At 52.6% G+C, this 13,572-nt stretch overlaps 1 protein-coding gene across 1 annotated transcript in view; it reads right to left on the reverse strand.

The window, feature by feature from the left end:
* Positions 1-10,324, reverse strand: part of LDLRAD4 (low density lipoprotein receptor class A domain containing 4) — a 306,285-nt gene extending 295,961 nt beyond the window's left edge. Inside the window, 1 exon segment of the mRNA XM_060028604.1 lies at positions 9,909-10,324. The gene's annotated coding sequence lies outside the window, so the exon portion shown is untranslated.
* Between the last annotated feature and the right edge of the window lie 3,248 nt (positions 10,325-13,572).

Below are 13,572 nucleotides of genomic sequence, written 5' to 3' on the forward strand. Positions count from 1 at the left end.
TAGGGTTCCCTGCGCCCTCCCGCAGGGGTGCGTTAGAGCCCTAAACACAGGAGCCACATGGTCACTGTGGACCCGCGGTGCCAGCCCTCCCCACCACAGCTGCTCCCTCGCGGCAGGTCCTGAACACGCGGTCCCGCTGCCAACAGTGGCCCCAACTGTTCACACACGTCCTCCTATGAGCAAAGAAGTGTGGGCAGCACACACGGGTCATGCGTACTTGATTATAAACTACACACGTGAGGACGGAAGCAGGGCCCCGCACACACTGTACTGAGGTTTACGCCCTTGTCTGTGCCTTCTAGACCCCAGCGTGCACAGCTCTGAGAGCCCTGGACAGGGGAACCCTCTCCCTGCTGTCCGCCCCGCAAACCGGTCTCTGGCCACCTCTCAGCCCAAAGCCAGCCTCTCCCTGAAGTCTCCTAGGTTGCCCAGAGCGGACCGTGTGCTCGGACATCGCGGGGCCCCGTGGAGCAGAGGAGGAGGGGAGGGAGGGCGCGTGAGGCCGTCAGAGCTCATAGGCCCAGCGGCCTTTGCCCCCCCCTCCCCCAGGTACACAATCTTTCCCGATGAACGAACGGCTCAGATGGCATTTCCCGCTCTTAAACCCAGGGCTTGGCTACAAGTGCCTGTCCTCACTGCTGGCTGCTTCCTGTGCCAGACTACTTGCTCCTTGAGTCCTGGGGGAAGGAGCGGGGTCCCCGCCTCACAGGCTGGGTGGGTGCTTCCCAAATGCTCCTTTGACTGGAGGCAGCCACACTTTACCGAGCTCTCACTGAGGCAGCGCTGGGCCCCTCCCTGCTGGTCTACATGAGCCTTATCTGTTTGATCCCCTGCAAACCTAAGAGGCAGGAAAATGGCTGTTTTAGGGAAGGGCAAACTGACCTCCCCAAGGTCACAAGCCTTCCAGGGGCTTGGCTGGGCAGGGGGGCTGTGAGCCACAGACAAAAGCAACCCCCTTACAGCAAAACTTTCCTCAAAACCAGGAGGTGATGCGTATGCGCGCTATGAACAACAAATCCCCTTGGGCGGCTCAGGCCCACACTACGGCCCTGATGCTGCTTCTTTGGGTGGCCAAGGACACAACGGGAGCCGTTCCCTCAGGCACATAAATGTGCCCCAATTCCTAAAATCCATTGTATGAACCACGTTATAACAAAAGCGTGAACATTCACACGAAGCACTCAGTACAGAGGTCCATCAAATAACAAAATCTCCAATCCACGGAACAGCCAACTTCTTTTATCAGAAATAAACACTATGTTTTCTCTGGACTAAATTTACTACATAAGTGATATAGTTATGACTGTGTATATATATTTATTATTTTTACATTACTCTTCAGATTAAAAAAAAAGTTAAATCCCAGGACCTACCTCTAGTTTGGAAGTAAAAAATTGTGACTCGTATATTTAAATACCAGTAGGATGAAAGCTAAGTTCTGAAGGGGGCAATATTTATCTTAATAGACAAAGTAATAGAAATATAATAGTTCAACCAAGCCATCCAGCTGTAAACATTACCCAACCTTGAAATCATGCTGCATTATGTCCAGAAAGGCCCTCTGTTCCAACTGGAAGATTCCAGCATTCTATCATCCTGCTGAAGGAGCACACCAGGTTGGATTAAACCCAAGTGTGTGAGCCGCGCACACACGAGCCAGCAGCAAACAACGCGGAGGGACACAAGGGGTGTCAGCAACCTATTCCATGACATCTATTCCATGACCAACTCCCTGGGAACTCCTCTGCTCGCTCCACCTCCAGGGCTTTGGCCCCCGTCTGCCCTGCTAGCCACGTGCAGGGTGTGTTTGCACCTGGAAAGCGTGGTGTGGCTGCCCACATGGCCAGCAGGGGGACCAAGCAGACAAGACAACGGCCAGGGTGCTCCCCACAGGCTGTGCCTGGAGGGCCGGGGTCACTCACCCAAGCACCAGCGCCCACCTGGGCCCCTCGGACCATACTCTCTGCTCACCAGGCCACGCCCGACAGTGCCGGGCGCTCCCAGCATGCACCCCAGGGCGTGGTAAGCACCCACACCTGCCCCAGCACCGACGCACGAAGGTGTGTGTGACCAGAACAAGCTAATTGGGGCTCAATTACCTCAAGATGCAGGTGTCATGTCTTGCTCCCTCCAGCTGTTCCCAACCTTTCAGCCAAAAAGGCTGCCTTTCGAGGAAAACAAAACCAACTTTAGTTAACTGCAACGTACTGAAGATACTGAGATGGTTTTCCTTCTCTGGAGCTTCCAGAGCAGCCAGTGTGGGCGCCAACACCCTCAGGCTGGAAACAGAAGTCTGCGAAAGCATAGAGGGGACCAAGGGAGAGGCTCCCAGCAGAGGGCATCCAGGCCAGGTGTCTCCCGTCAGCCATCGAGTGAAACAGTAAGAAAATGAATTTTATGTTGGTATCCTTGGGCAAAAGGCCAGGGAAGAGTTTGATCTCAAAAAGCGATCGCTGAGAAGGGAGAGGAAGGACTGAGGGAAGTGTCACACAGCTCCTCAAGCAGCTGCTGCCGAGCCACCCCTCCCCCACCTCATCCCTCCACCCGGGGCCCACGTTACCCAGCCGGTTAGGGTGAGGATGTTGGGGAAAGACCAAGCATAGTCTTTGGCCATAAAATCCCGTAATTTTATTTTAAAATGTATTATTAGACTGTTTCGTGCCCTTAACCTACCTGAGCAGGTTTAATTCCAATTTAAAATAGCACAAAGTTCTTGAGTACATTTAATTCGAATTTAAAACAGCACAAAGGTCTTATCTCCATGCTGGAAGCATCCACTAAAATCACTGCATCTGCCCACAGCAAAGCTCTAGCAACAGCAAAACTCTCTTCACCTGTGTATCCCCAGATGCCACGCCCTGATTTTCACAACAGAAGAATGGGAAGAAAAATTTAAACATACCATTTCATTGCCAAACTTGAAAAGATTTTTTTCATAACAATATTCAGCACTGGCAAGACTACAGTCACCCCCGTGTCCGTGTGCAGTGTCCCAGCCTTTCTGAGAAGCAACTGGTAATACTTCTGGAGGAGCCTCTAAAAGTTATACCCACCACCTCCTCCTTGAGGAAGCTATCCAAAGGACGTAATCAGAATGTCCAGTGCAGAATTATTTATAATAGGGAAAACTGCTAACAGCCTCAGCGTCCCAAAACGGGCTTAGAAAAAAAAAAAACAATATAACCACAGAGTAGAATTTAATAGTCATCAGCAGTGGTATTTTTGGAGAATATTTAAATTACATGAAAATATGTTCAGGATGGAACGTTAAGTTTATAAAAAGTATACAAGTTTGATGCATGATTTTATAATTAAGTCTGGAAAGAATCTACAAAACTGTAAATAGAGGTCATCTCTAAAGGTAGTGGAATTATAGGTAATTGTAGTCATTTTTATTTTCTTCTTGTTTCTTTTTTTTTTTCCTCTTCGTTTCATAGTTTCCTAATTATCTTCAATAAGTATATAATCAGGAAAAAAAAGGATTTCAGAGACTAGATCCATGACACTGGTTTCAGCCAGGCCTGAAAGAATCTCTGGAATAAAGTCAGGTTCAAATAGAGGGTGGAACCCGGTCTAGGGCCAACCCGGGCCCCTATATGCCTGACAGGGGGACCAGACAGGAACTCTCCCAGGCTCCCGTTGCAGCCCCCAACGCAAAAGAGCACCCGTCCAACCCCACCCCAGGGACCAAATTAGACAGAGGCCCACCAGGCCCCACAGTGTGTGGCCACCACAATCCCCTCAGAGGGGACGGCATCACGCAGCCACTCAGGGGTGTGAAGAGGCCAGGTCCCACCTGCTGCCGTGGGAAGGTTTGCAAAGGGCTGGGGAGCCGTCTTGCAGGACCCTGGACATCCGCACCTCCTGGGGCCTCACTTCAGGCCCCATAACCTCAAACACTTAGGTCTGTCTGGGATGAACACAAGAACTGCACGCAGATACATGTGGTTGATTAATCCACGCCCCCTCGGAGTGAGACAGAGAATCTGAGAGATGTATCATCTTTTCATTTCACCCCACTTTCAGGGACTTGCTGGATCCTGCTGAGCCGGGAGGGCCTGGGCTACCTCAGTCCAGCCCCGCAGGCCTCGGGTACCCCTCGGAAGACAGGACCGACATCCGACAAACCTCACCCAGATAAGACCAGCGGAAGTGGTTCCACAGAGCCCAGGACCACAGGCATCAACTCTCTGGCTGATTCCTCCTGGGATGACGAGGTTCAACATGGACAAAACAGAGCCACCAATGGCCCAATTCTTGAAACCAAGGCTGTGAGCACAGGCAGGACAGGCACAGGAGCAGGGTTTAGAAATGGGGGTGGGGCCAGGAGGTGGGGTGTAAATCAGAGCCATGGACAAAGGTAGGAAAGAAGGAGGAGCCCTGGGCCCTGCTTGGGACGAGGAGAGACTTGGTCTCCCTCCGCCCGCCGTGAGTGATCCCTGAGGAAGGGCCAGCCCCAGGGTCACAGCCCAGGCCCCAGCGTGACGTGGCCACCTCCACCTTTGCTCACGAGACAGCGATTCTTCACTCTGGCATTTCAGGCTTCTTGCTGCCTGTGCCAATGGCATGGTGGCGGTGCCCACGTCCCAGGGCTGCTGGGGGGCTTCAATCAGCTAATATAACGCTAAGGACAGCCTGGCACAGGGGCGGTGCTGCTGTCGCTCTGACCACTGCCCGGGGGAGCCCTCCCGAGCACGGCCTGGCCTTCCGCCTTTGGAACAGTGGGATTTCACTCTCGAAATTCCCTCCCAACTCTGTGCAGAGGCTGCTGGTCCCAGGGCCATGGACCAGCCACCAGAGGCCCAGTCCACTTCTGGGGAACCAAGGAGGCAGCACTGGGAGCCTGCAATCCACAACCCCAGGGATGGGGGGGCACCTTGCCACACCCCACAATATGGCTGGATAGCAGGGTGGGGGGGTAGGATGGGATGGGGCCTTTTTGCAAATTGGACAGAGCAGGCTTACTTCTTTTTTGTTTGTTTGCGTTACGCGGGCCTCTCACTGTCGTGGCCTCTCCCGTCGCGGAGCACAGGCTCCGGACGCGCAGGCTCCGTATGTGCAGGCTCAGTGGCCATGGCTCACGGGCCCAGCCGCTCTGCGGCATGTGGGATCTTCCCAGACCGGGGCACGAGCCCGCGTCCCCTGCATCGGCAGGCGGACTTCTCAACCACTGCGTCAGCAGGTAAGCCCCCAGGCTTACTTTAAAGAGAAATTCTAGGTCCATTTAGGGACCATGTCGCTCACACCCATCCAATTCCTAGCCAGTCCAGGCTCTGAATCCTGTCTGCACAGAGAAGATCCTGCGAGTCATTTGGCCAGGGCCCAACTTAGGAGGTAGCTTTGTAATACAAGCAGTGTGTCCGCCAGCAACTAGAGCAAGACCATTAAGTTCATTACACCTGTCACTCTGCCAGCTGACTATCCACACGCCAGGGATGAAAGTACACTGTGCCCAAGGAGTGTCACCCAGCCCCCTCCCAGGCAGCTCACACACTTATGTCAGACAATTTGTTCTCAATGCCTGCACCTGCAGAAGGAACAGCAGCCAAAGTTTAGTTTCATCGGAAGCTGGACCCTGGATGGAAGACGAGGTGCCATGTCCCCTGATGCAGAGGAGGGGAGACATGGGGGTAAGGGGCCATCGAGAGGCAGGGCCACCAGGCCGGGAAAAATACAGAGCTGCTCCCTGGATTCTGCCGCCTGCAGCCCTGGCGAAAATAAAAGCAAGAGACACACCCTTTTTGCTTCCAAAGCAAGTCACAGAATTCCAGGCAGCGCGCAGAGACCTTCCACACACCCACGTACTGCACATCCTGCATGCTCCTGGGTGCCCAAGGCCCTGCCCACCGCTCACAGCGGTAATTTATTTATCCCCGTCATGTAACGTTAGCAATCTGTCTGAAGCTTGGCAAGCACCAACTTGCACTGTCATATAAACTGTCTGACAAACTTAAAGTTTCATAAGTGCTTCTTTTTTCCAGCAGACAATAAAGCATCATAAGAAAAAAAGTTATCTCCTTTTCTGTTCCTTTTCTCTCTTCCTCTTCCAAAATAAAGGCGGGTGGGGGCAGGGCTGGGGGAGAAAGAATGGGAAAAAAAGAAAGCCAACCACAAAAGAACTCATGCAAACAGAAATGATCCCTCAGCAGGATTCTAAACCTTGAAAGTCTCAACACTTTTCCAATGCCAAGGAAATGAGTAAATGAGTGGGGGAGGGGTGGCACCCGTGTCTGTTGGTCTTGAGGGGGTGCAGAGCAAAATCTGCAAAACAAAAGTACGGTCATTAAAAATTAATAAAGGGTGTGGACAGCAGCCTCCACCCGCTTCTGCTCGTGGGGATTTGAGCCAGACACTCTGCGTCCTCATTAAGTGGTGTCTGGCAGGCTGCCGGGGTTTTAGTGGGTTCTGGGAATGCCAATATATTAACCAGAGGACTCTTTGCAAACCCTTTAGAGTTTTTATTCTAGAAAAGTCAACCATTTGGCACAGAGCAGCCTTATTTTTGTCCGGGAAAGCGCTCTGCTGCCAATCAAGGGAGAAATTATAGCTATGTTCTTCGTAATTTCCAAGACCTATCTGGAAAACAAGCCTGGTGGAAAGAAAAGTCCTTACAAAAACAGCTTAAAAGGCCAAAGTACCATTTTTAGTGGAAATTCAAAGAAAAGCAATCCATACTCAAATCACATGGATAGGAGACAACACAAACATTATTTTCAAGTCCCCCTATGATAGAGAGAAAAACAGTATTAATGGGAAATACGAACCCAATATTTCTACAGCAATTAATAGTACAGGTGCTCACCTGTGTCCCCTAGCTGCCTAAAAATAAAGCTAATAACGCCACCAAAAAATCTCCCTAATACATGGCAGGTCTTGTGGCCTGAATTTTCAGATGGAGTCAGAAGCTATACATTGCTATTTAAAAACTGAAGATTCACTTTCCATCACACCCATGGTATAGGTCACGGTGTAACTCTAAGCTAACAAATCCCATGTAGGCAGAAAGTCACTTTGACATGAGAAAATACTGGCTTCCAGGAGAGTGTTCTGTGACCTAAAAAAGGAGAGGGTGGAAGCAGGGAGAGAGGGCACTGGGGACCCCGTAGCATTCCACACCGTTTACATTGAATAGCCACAAATCTATATGAAGTACGTCAAACGTTTCTAAAAATTTTCCAGGTTAACATGGAATGATCTTTTCATTTCTTTCTTCCTTCTCTATTAACTCTCACCCAAAAGAACAGACACATCACAGAGACGCCATAAGCCCAGACACAGAAGAAAGATAGGAATAAACTTGCAAAGGGCCGCCAGGAAGATCTGAACAGTCACAGTTGCCAGTGTCCCTGCCCTGAGCGCTGAGTGGTTGGTTTTACGTGATGACAAAAAGCCATGACCTCCTGCCCAGACCATGGGGGTGACTGCACAGGGATCTGGACAAGCTTAGGGGTTTCTGCTGGACCACAGGCCAGGAACCGCACCCAGGGCACTAAGTCACCGTCACCTCCCTATGCTCCTGTCAGGCTGGGAGGCAACCCTCCAACAGCCCTGAGGAAAAGCCAAGCACGTCCCAGGAGATGCGGGCCGCTATGCCAGGCTGCTAAGTCAACCCACACTGCAGCCCAGGCCCAAACTGTAAACACCTCTGCAGGCGGGCGGGTCCTGCTCCCAGCGCCAGGCAAGAAAACTATTCTTAGAGCACTGTCAGCATTGGGGGGGTGGGAATAAATATTTGTCTATATACTCTGGCAAGTGGGGGCAGGAGACTTTGACTCAAACAATACGCCAACAAATGGGCACAAAATCCCTTAATAAGCAGCTGGCACTGGCTGGGTTCCTCTGCAGGACTGTGGTCATGCAAAGGGCCCCAGAGAGGATTCTAGAGACAGCCCTAATACCTGCTGGGAAAAGCCTTCTCCATCGTAAATACAAGCCTCCACAAACTAGAACCACAGCAAAGACTCTTTCGAGGGTAACAGCAGAATGTTAAGAAATTAGAGGGGGCTTTTAAAATAAGGGAGGAAGGCAGCTACAAGTCCATTGCAGCAAATCCCTTACTGGCACTTACAGTCTCAGCCCTAATTCCTAACAGTGTGCTCAATGTCAATAGCAAAGTGAAGCTCTTAAAAGAATTAAGCTCTCAAAGATAATGAGGAATATACCCCCATGTTTTAAAAAGCACTTCTTTGCAAGAGCCATCAAAGAGCATCCAAGGATAGGAAACCAACTATTATAATTCAATACATGTACATGGATAATAATCAGATCTACTCCTTTGTACAATGACTCAAATTTGACATGACCCTTCACTGAACATAAAGAACATGTTCAAGAGAACAGTGCAGAGTACAAGGGCAAATGTACAGGTGACAGTAGAAGCAATATAAGTCCTGGTAAGACTAAACACTCCTATGCAAATGCAGACCTGACTGGATGCAATGGCAGTTTCTCAGTGCAGATCCTCCAGGACCTGTCCTGTAACTCACACTGTCCTGCAGCTTCAGGGTAGACAGACTAGGAGAACACCCTCTTAGCTAGCCAAACAGGCGGAAGGACCATTTTAAAAGGAATCTTCCTGGTCTAGCCCCCAGGGCTGCACCAACCTCCATGCCAGCCACAGGACCACATATTTCCAAGAGCCAGGGTGGCTCACCATCGCCACCCACCTCCACTGCGAGAAGTCTACTAACAGCAGCTCTGGAATCAACACGGTGCAGCTTACCTCACCTCATCCCACAACACCTACACACAGTAGGTCATCCAAAAATATTACCACCATCATAACTAACATTTAGAAAGCAGCACTGAACTACAAGCGAAGGGTCCAGGAATGCGAAGTTGCCAAAAAAAAATTAGAAAGGAGAAGGAGAAGGGAGTAGATGGAACACAGAGAAAGAGAAAAGAAGCAAATCAGGATTATCCAATTTTAGTTAATTAGAAGAGTCTCTGGGGAAAACAAAAATTACGCTAGTTTATGTGTCCACCAGCACTCAGTAATCACTCCTGCGTCTGGGTCCCAGCTCGCTACGAGTTTCCCGCTGTGCCAACCCGCGCGCGCTCACCCGGGAAGCGGCCCGACCTACCCGCCTTCTCCAGGTGCCACCCACCCCGCCGCGGTCCCCGTCGTCCTCCAGAAACCTCCGCCTAATCGGAAGCCTCCTCCTTTACCAGTTAAAAAAAAAAAAAAAAGTTTAAAACCAAGGATTTGCCCTCGGGGCCAGCGCGGCGAGCTGCCCAGCACCGAGCCCAGGTCTCGGGCGACGCACTTACGGGGCGCGCCTAGCCCCCGGGGGGCCGGCGGGGGTCCCGGGAGGCGTCCTCTGCGCTGCGCCCCGCAGACCGCACAACAAAGGCAGGGCGGCTGGGCTGGGTGCTCGTCGCTTCCTGTTTATTCCGCCGTGAGGGTCACAGAAATTCTGCCCACGCCCGCTTCCTGCGGGCTCGGGGCTCAGCCTGAGGGCCAGCGGCGCCGGGACAAGCTGCTTCCCAGCCGCCGCTGGAGCCCCTGCGGCCCGCGCCCTCCTCAGCGCGCGGGGTGCCCGGGACGCGGGGTGCCCGGGACGCGGGGTCCAGGGTCCCGCCGCTCTGCGCCTCCCTCCCCGCAAACTCTGGCAATGCCCGCACAACCTGCCCGCAGACGCCGTCCCCCGCCGCGGTGGCGCACAACCGTGCGGGGCACCGGGAAGCAGACTGTGCGGTGGGGACCGCCCTCCTGCGCCCGCCCCCGGGAGCGCCCCGGGCGCCGCCGTGCCCACCGCGACGCCGCCGGGACTCGCGGGGGTGGGGGGCGGCCCGCCGACGGCTTGGCTCGCGGACGTCCAGTTCCGGCGCCCAGTCCTGCCGCTCGCGCCCCCGGTCCGCGCGGCACCGAACTTGGCCGGACGCCGGAGCTCTGGGTCGGCACTCACCTGCGGCCGCGGCTCTGTAGTGAGGCTGCCGGCGCGCGGGGCGCGGGGGGGCTGCTTTAAGGGCCGGGATCGGCCCCGGCTCCCCGCGTTCCCCGCCCCCTTCCACGCTCCCCGGACGCTCAGCCGGCCTGGTGGCGGCAGCTCCTCCCCGGTTCGCAGGAGATTCCCGGCCCGGCCGGCCGGCCGGCCCGCTGCGCCGAGCAGGGAAGCGGGAGACGGTGCCGCGGGTGCCGCCTCCGCCTCCGCGCCGTCTGCCTCGCTGTCCGCCGGCCTCTCCGCTCTCCCCATCCCCCTCCAAGCTGGACCGGCGGCGGCCGGGCGGGGGCGGGGTGGGCTGGCCGGACCCCGCGCGGGCCGCGCTGACCTCCGCGGGCCGCGGGCACCGAGCTGGGCGAGCGGGCGCCCGGGCCGCGGGACCCCCGGCTGCGCACGCGGCTCGGCTCGGCCTCGCTGGGCGTGCGCCCACCGCCGGCCGGACGGGGAACTCCATCCCGGAGCCGGGAGACGACGGCGGCGGGGGGTGGGGGGGGGGGGGTTGCGCCGCGGGCAGCCGGCCTTCTGGCACTAGCTGAGATGCACAGTAGGGCTGCAGGGCCTTTAGTGGGACGGATGAATCCTTCTATCCCCACCTAGTCAGCCCCTTCCCAGATGGGGAGTTCAGGTGGATTCTTACCACTGCGACCCTTTCTCCTTGGAGGACCTACATCTCTCCTAGGAAGGCCTTTGGGACTTAAACTCCACTTGAGTGCGGACAGTATACATGCTGTCTTCCAGAAGTACTAGCATTCACACTGGCCAACCTGTGTTTGATAGGGGTTTGGTTACTGCCACAGCATACGGGCATTTTAACCCAGCTTTATTACAGCCACCAAAATTAGACAAATTAATTGCCAAAATTAACTCCCCAGCAGACATATCAAAATATACCAGTCTGGGGTTTCAGGCCTGGTATAACAGAAGGGCAGCTAATTAAAGCAGCTAATTTTCAATGTCTCCACCTCCCCGCCAAAAGTTGACCAGCTCATGCTTCCATAATATCAGAGAAAAGAATCTTTTGAAATCTACATTAACTTATCAGTAACATTTTAGTTAGTGAAATGTTAGCTTAATTCAACTTCCTTTAAACAGTCCTCAGCTGTCCTCAGCTATGATGGTAACTGCTGTGTAGGATTTGATCAGTGCTCATAGGTGATACAATATTAACTACCATTTATTGTGCCAGGCCCTGTGCTAGGAATTTTACGGAGATTATCTAATTCAATCCTCAGGACAACTGTGGCAGCTAGTCTTCCCCATTACACAGATGAGAAAGTTGAGGCTGTGAAAGATTAACTTGTCTCCAGACCACAAAATCCCGAACTGGCTATGCACAGTGCGGGAGCTGAACCATACTGCCACCTACAGCCGCGCTGACATCCCTCCTGCTCAGCTCAGCCCAGCTCCCAGGGAGTCCCAGGCCCCAGGCAAATGAGGAGTGTCTACAGCAGTGGGACAGCTTTGAATCTGGCCTCCACGGAAAACTTCTTTAAATGAGAAGTGAGCTAATCAGTGCTTAATACAGGTAATCTGAATCTTGACAAGCATCTACTTGCTAGCCTATATTTAATGTGCCAACTAACAGCAGCTATGGGGTTGGAGAAACTGTTTTCTTGCCCTCTTGAGGTCAACAGAGAAATGGCGTTTTCCTTCTAAACCTGAAACTGCCCATGGACAGTGGAGAAAATGTTTTTTCCAAGAACAGGAAACAATTTGTTCTTCTGTTTCACTTGGGCATCATTTCCTTGCGTACGATTTAACCCTCTTAAATTGAGACCCGAATTTTACATCTTAGCCTCAGCTTTACCATTTATGATGAATCTTAATTCATTCTGCATTCCCATTTCTTGCTGTCTTCCCTAATTTATAACTAGAAAGTGCAGGTCTCTGTTTCTATTTCTGGAAAACAGCTATGGGAGGAACGCTGTCCTCATATTTGTTCTGCATTTCAGCTGCCCCCTCCCACAGCCCTGCACACACACACACACTCGCCACAGCAGTGGCAGAGCCAGAGGCGTCTGGATGCACGTTTGCTCTCTGTAAAATCCGCCAGCTCACCTGACCGTTAGTAACCTGTGTTCATGCCAAGGGCCCAGGCAGAGGCCAGGAGAGCAGCACTTGCTTCTGCTCCGAAGAGTGGAGCACATGTGTCCGTGGCGGCCAGAACTGCACCTGCTGCTTAGAAAGGGCCCCAGAGAGATCGGGGAAATGAATGGAGCCTCGTATTGTGATGGACAAGAAATAATATTGAGGTAAAATATCACTAAACTGGGTGGAAATCAACTGAAAATGGTTTCAAGGAGTGGGATGTGAGAAACATTCTTTCTCAGTATAAATCCACTGCAGTTTACCTGGTGTTCATTAAATCCCGACTGTACTTAGTCTACAGAAGAAGGTCAGTCATCCAAGGAGACAAAAATACAAGGGTAACCATGAGCAAATGTTGAAAAAAGATTCTGAGGGCCCCAACCAACCGCAAGATACATGTGAATCGGAGAATATAATTCGGTTATTTGGATCTCATGTATAACATTTGGATGGGACTCAAGCTATCCAAAAAAGATCCACCCTACTCGCTGTACCTTTTAAATTAATAAGAAATGGAGAAGGAGTGAGAGATGCTTGCATTGAGGGTAATTCTGCTGGGGAAGCGAAACCCCATCCAGATAAATACACGGGACGGGACACGGATGAGCTCAGCTCCAGGAGGGAGGCCTCTGTCCCGTGTGTCTCAGCCGTGTCACGGGCACATTTTGTTGTGCTGTCTGCACCATCAAACTGTCTCAGTGTCCAATCTGTAAACTGTAGATAACAATTCCCTCCTCACCTGATCTGCTGTGAGGTTGGCCATGTCCGCATCTCCATGCAAATACCCGCTCTGGGATCTGGCTGCCCCCACTGCTCCAGGACCCACAAACCTCACTCCCCCCTCTATGAGTGTAGATTTTAAATCACCAAAGACAGAAAGGAAAATATTTTGCAGGCGACTTCTGCTTTCAGCCTTGCTGCAATACTCTCCTTGGGCCAAACAAAAAACATCTGTTCTCTCTCTTTGAAGGGGAGCGGGTATAGGAAAAGGAAGAATACGGCAAGTAAAAGATGTAAACAATCACCTCAAAGACTGTCCATCCAGATGCACTTAGGTGTGGCTGCTACGCATCAGTTATCAAAAATGATGGAACAACTCCTGAGCGATGAACGTTATTTTCAAACCACCTGCAGATAGTAAAGTGTAGTGAAGTTTCCTTGGTCTGTTAAAGCCACAACAGTTCACAGCTTCTGCCTCCTCTGGTGCCGTGGTGACCCCCGTCCACTTCCCCCATGTCCAGCAGAGCCCCTCAGGGCTGGCTGGTCCCTTGCTGAGTTTGGGGCCTGCTCTCCGTTGCAGTGACCAGCAGCTGGGTAGAAGGTGGCTGCTGCAGCCCCCACCCTAGCACACTGCTTTCTGACACACGGTCAGTCAGCGGGGTACAAATGGTCAGTGAGTTCAGTGTTCAGCACAGAACCTGGCCCAAAATGTCCTCAGTAACTATCAGCTTCCTTCACCCTTTCTCATCCTTGCCAGCAAGGACAGGCTCTCCGGTGACTTTGTACTGGGTCAACTTAGCCACAGGGGTCCGTGCTCCCC

This window comes from Delphinus delphis, chromosome 13 (genome assembly GCF_949987515.2).
Source record: "Delphinus delphis chromosome 13, mDelDel1.2, whole genome shotgun sequence".
Lineage (NCBI taxonomy): Eukaryota > Metazoa > Chordata > Mammalia > Artiodactyla > Delphinidae > Delphinus > Delphinus delphis.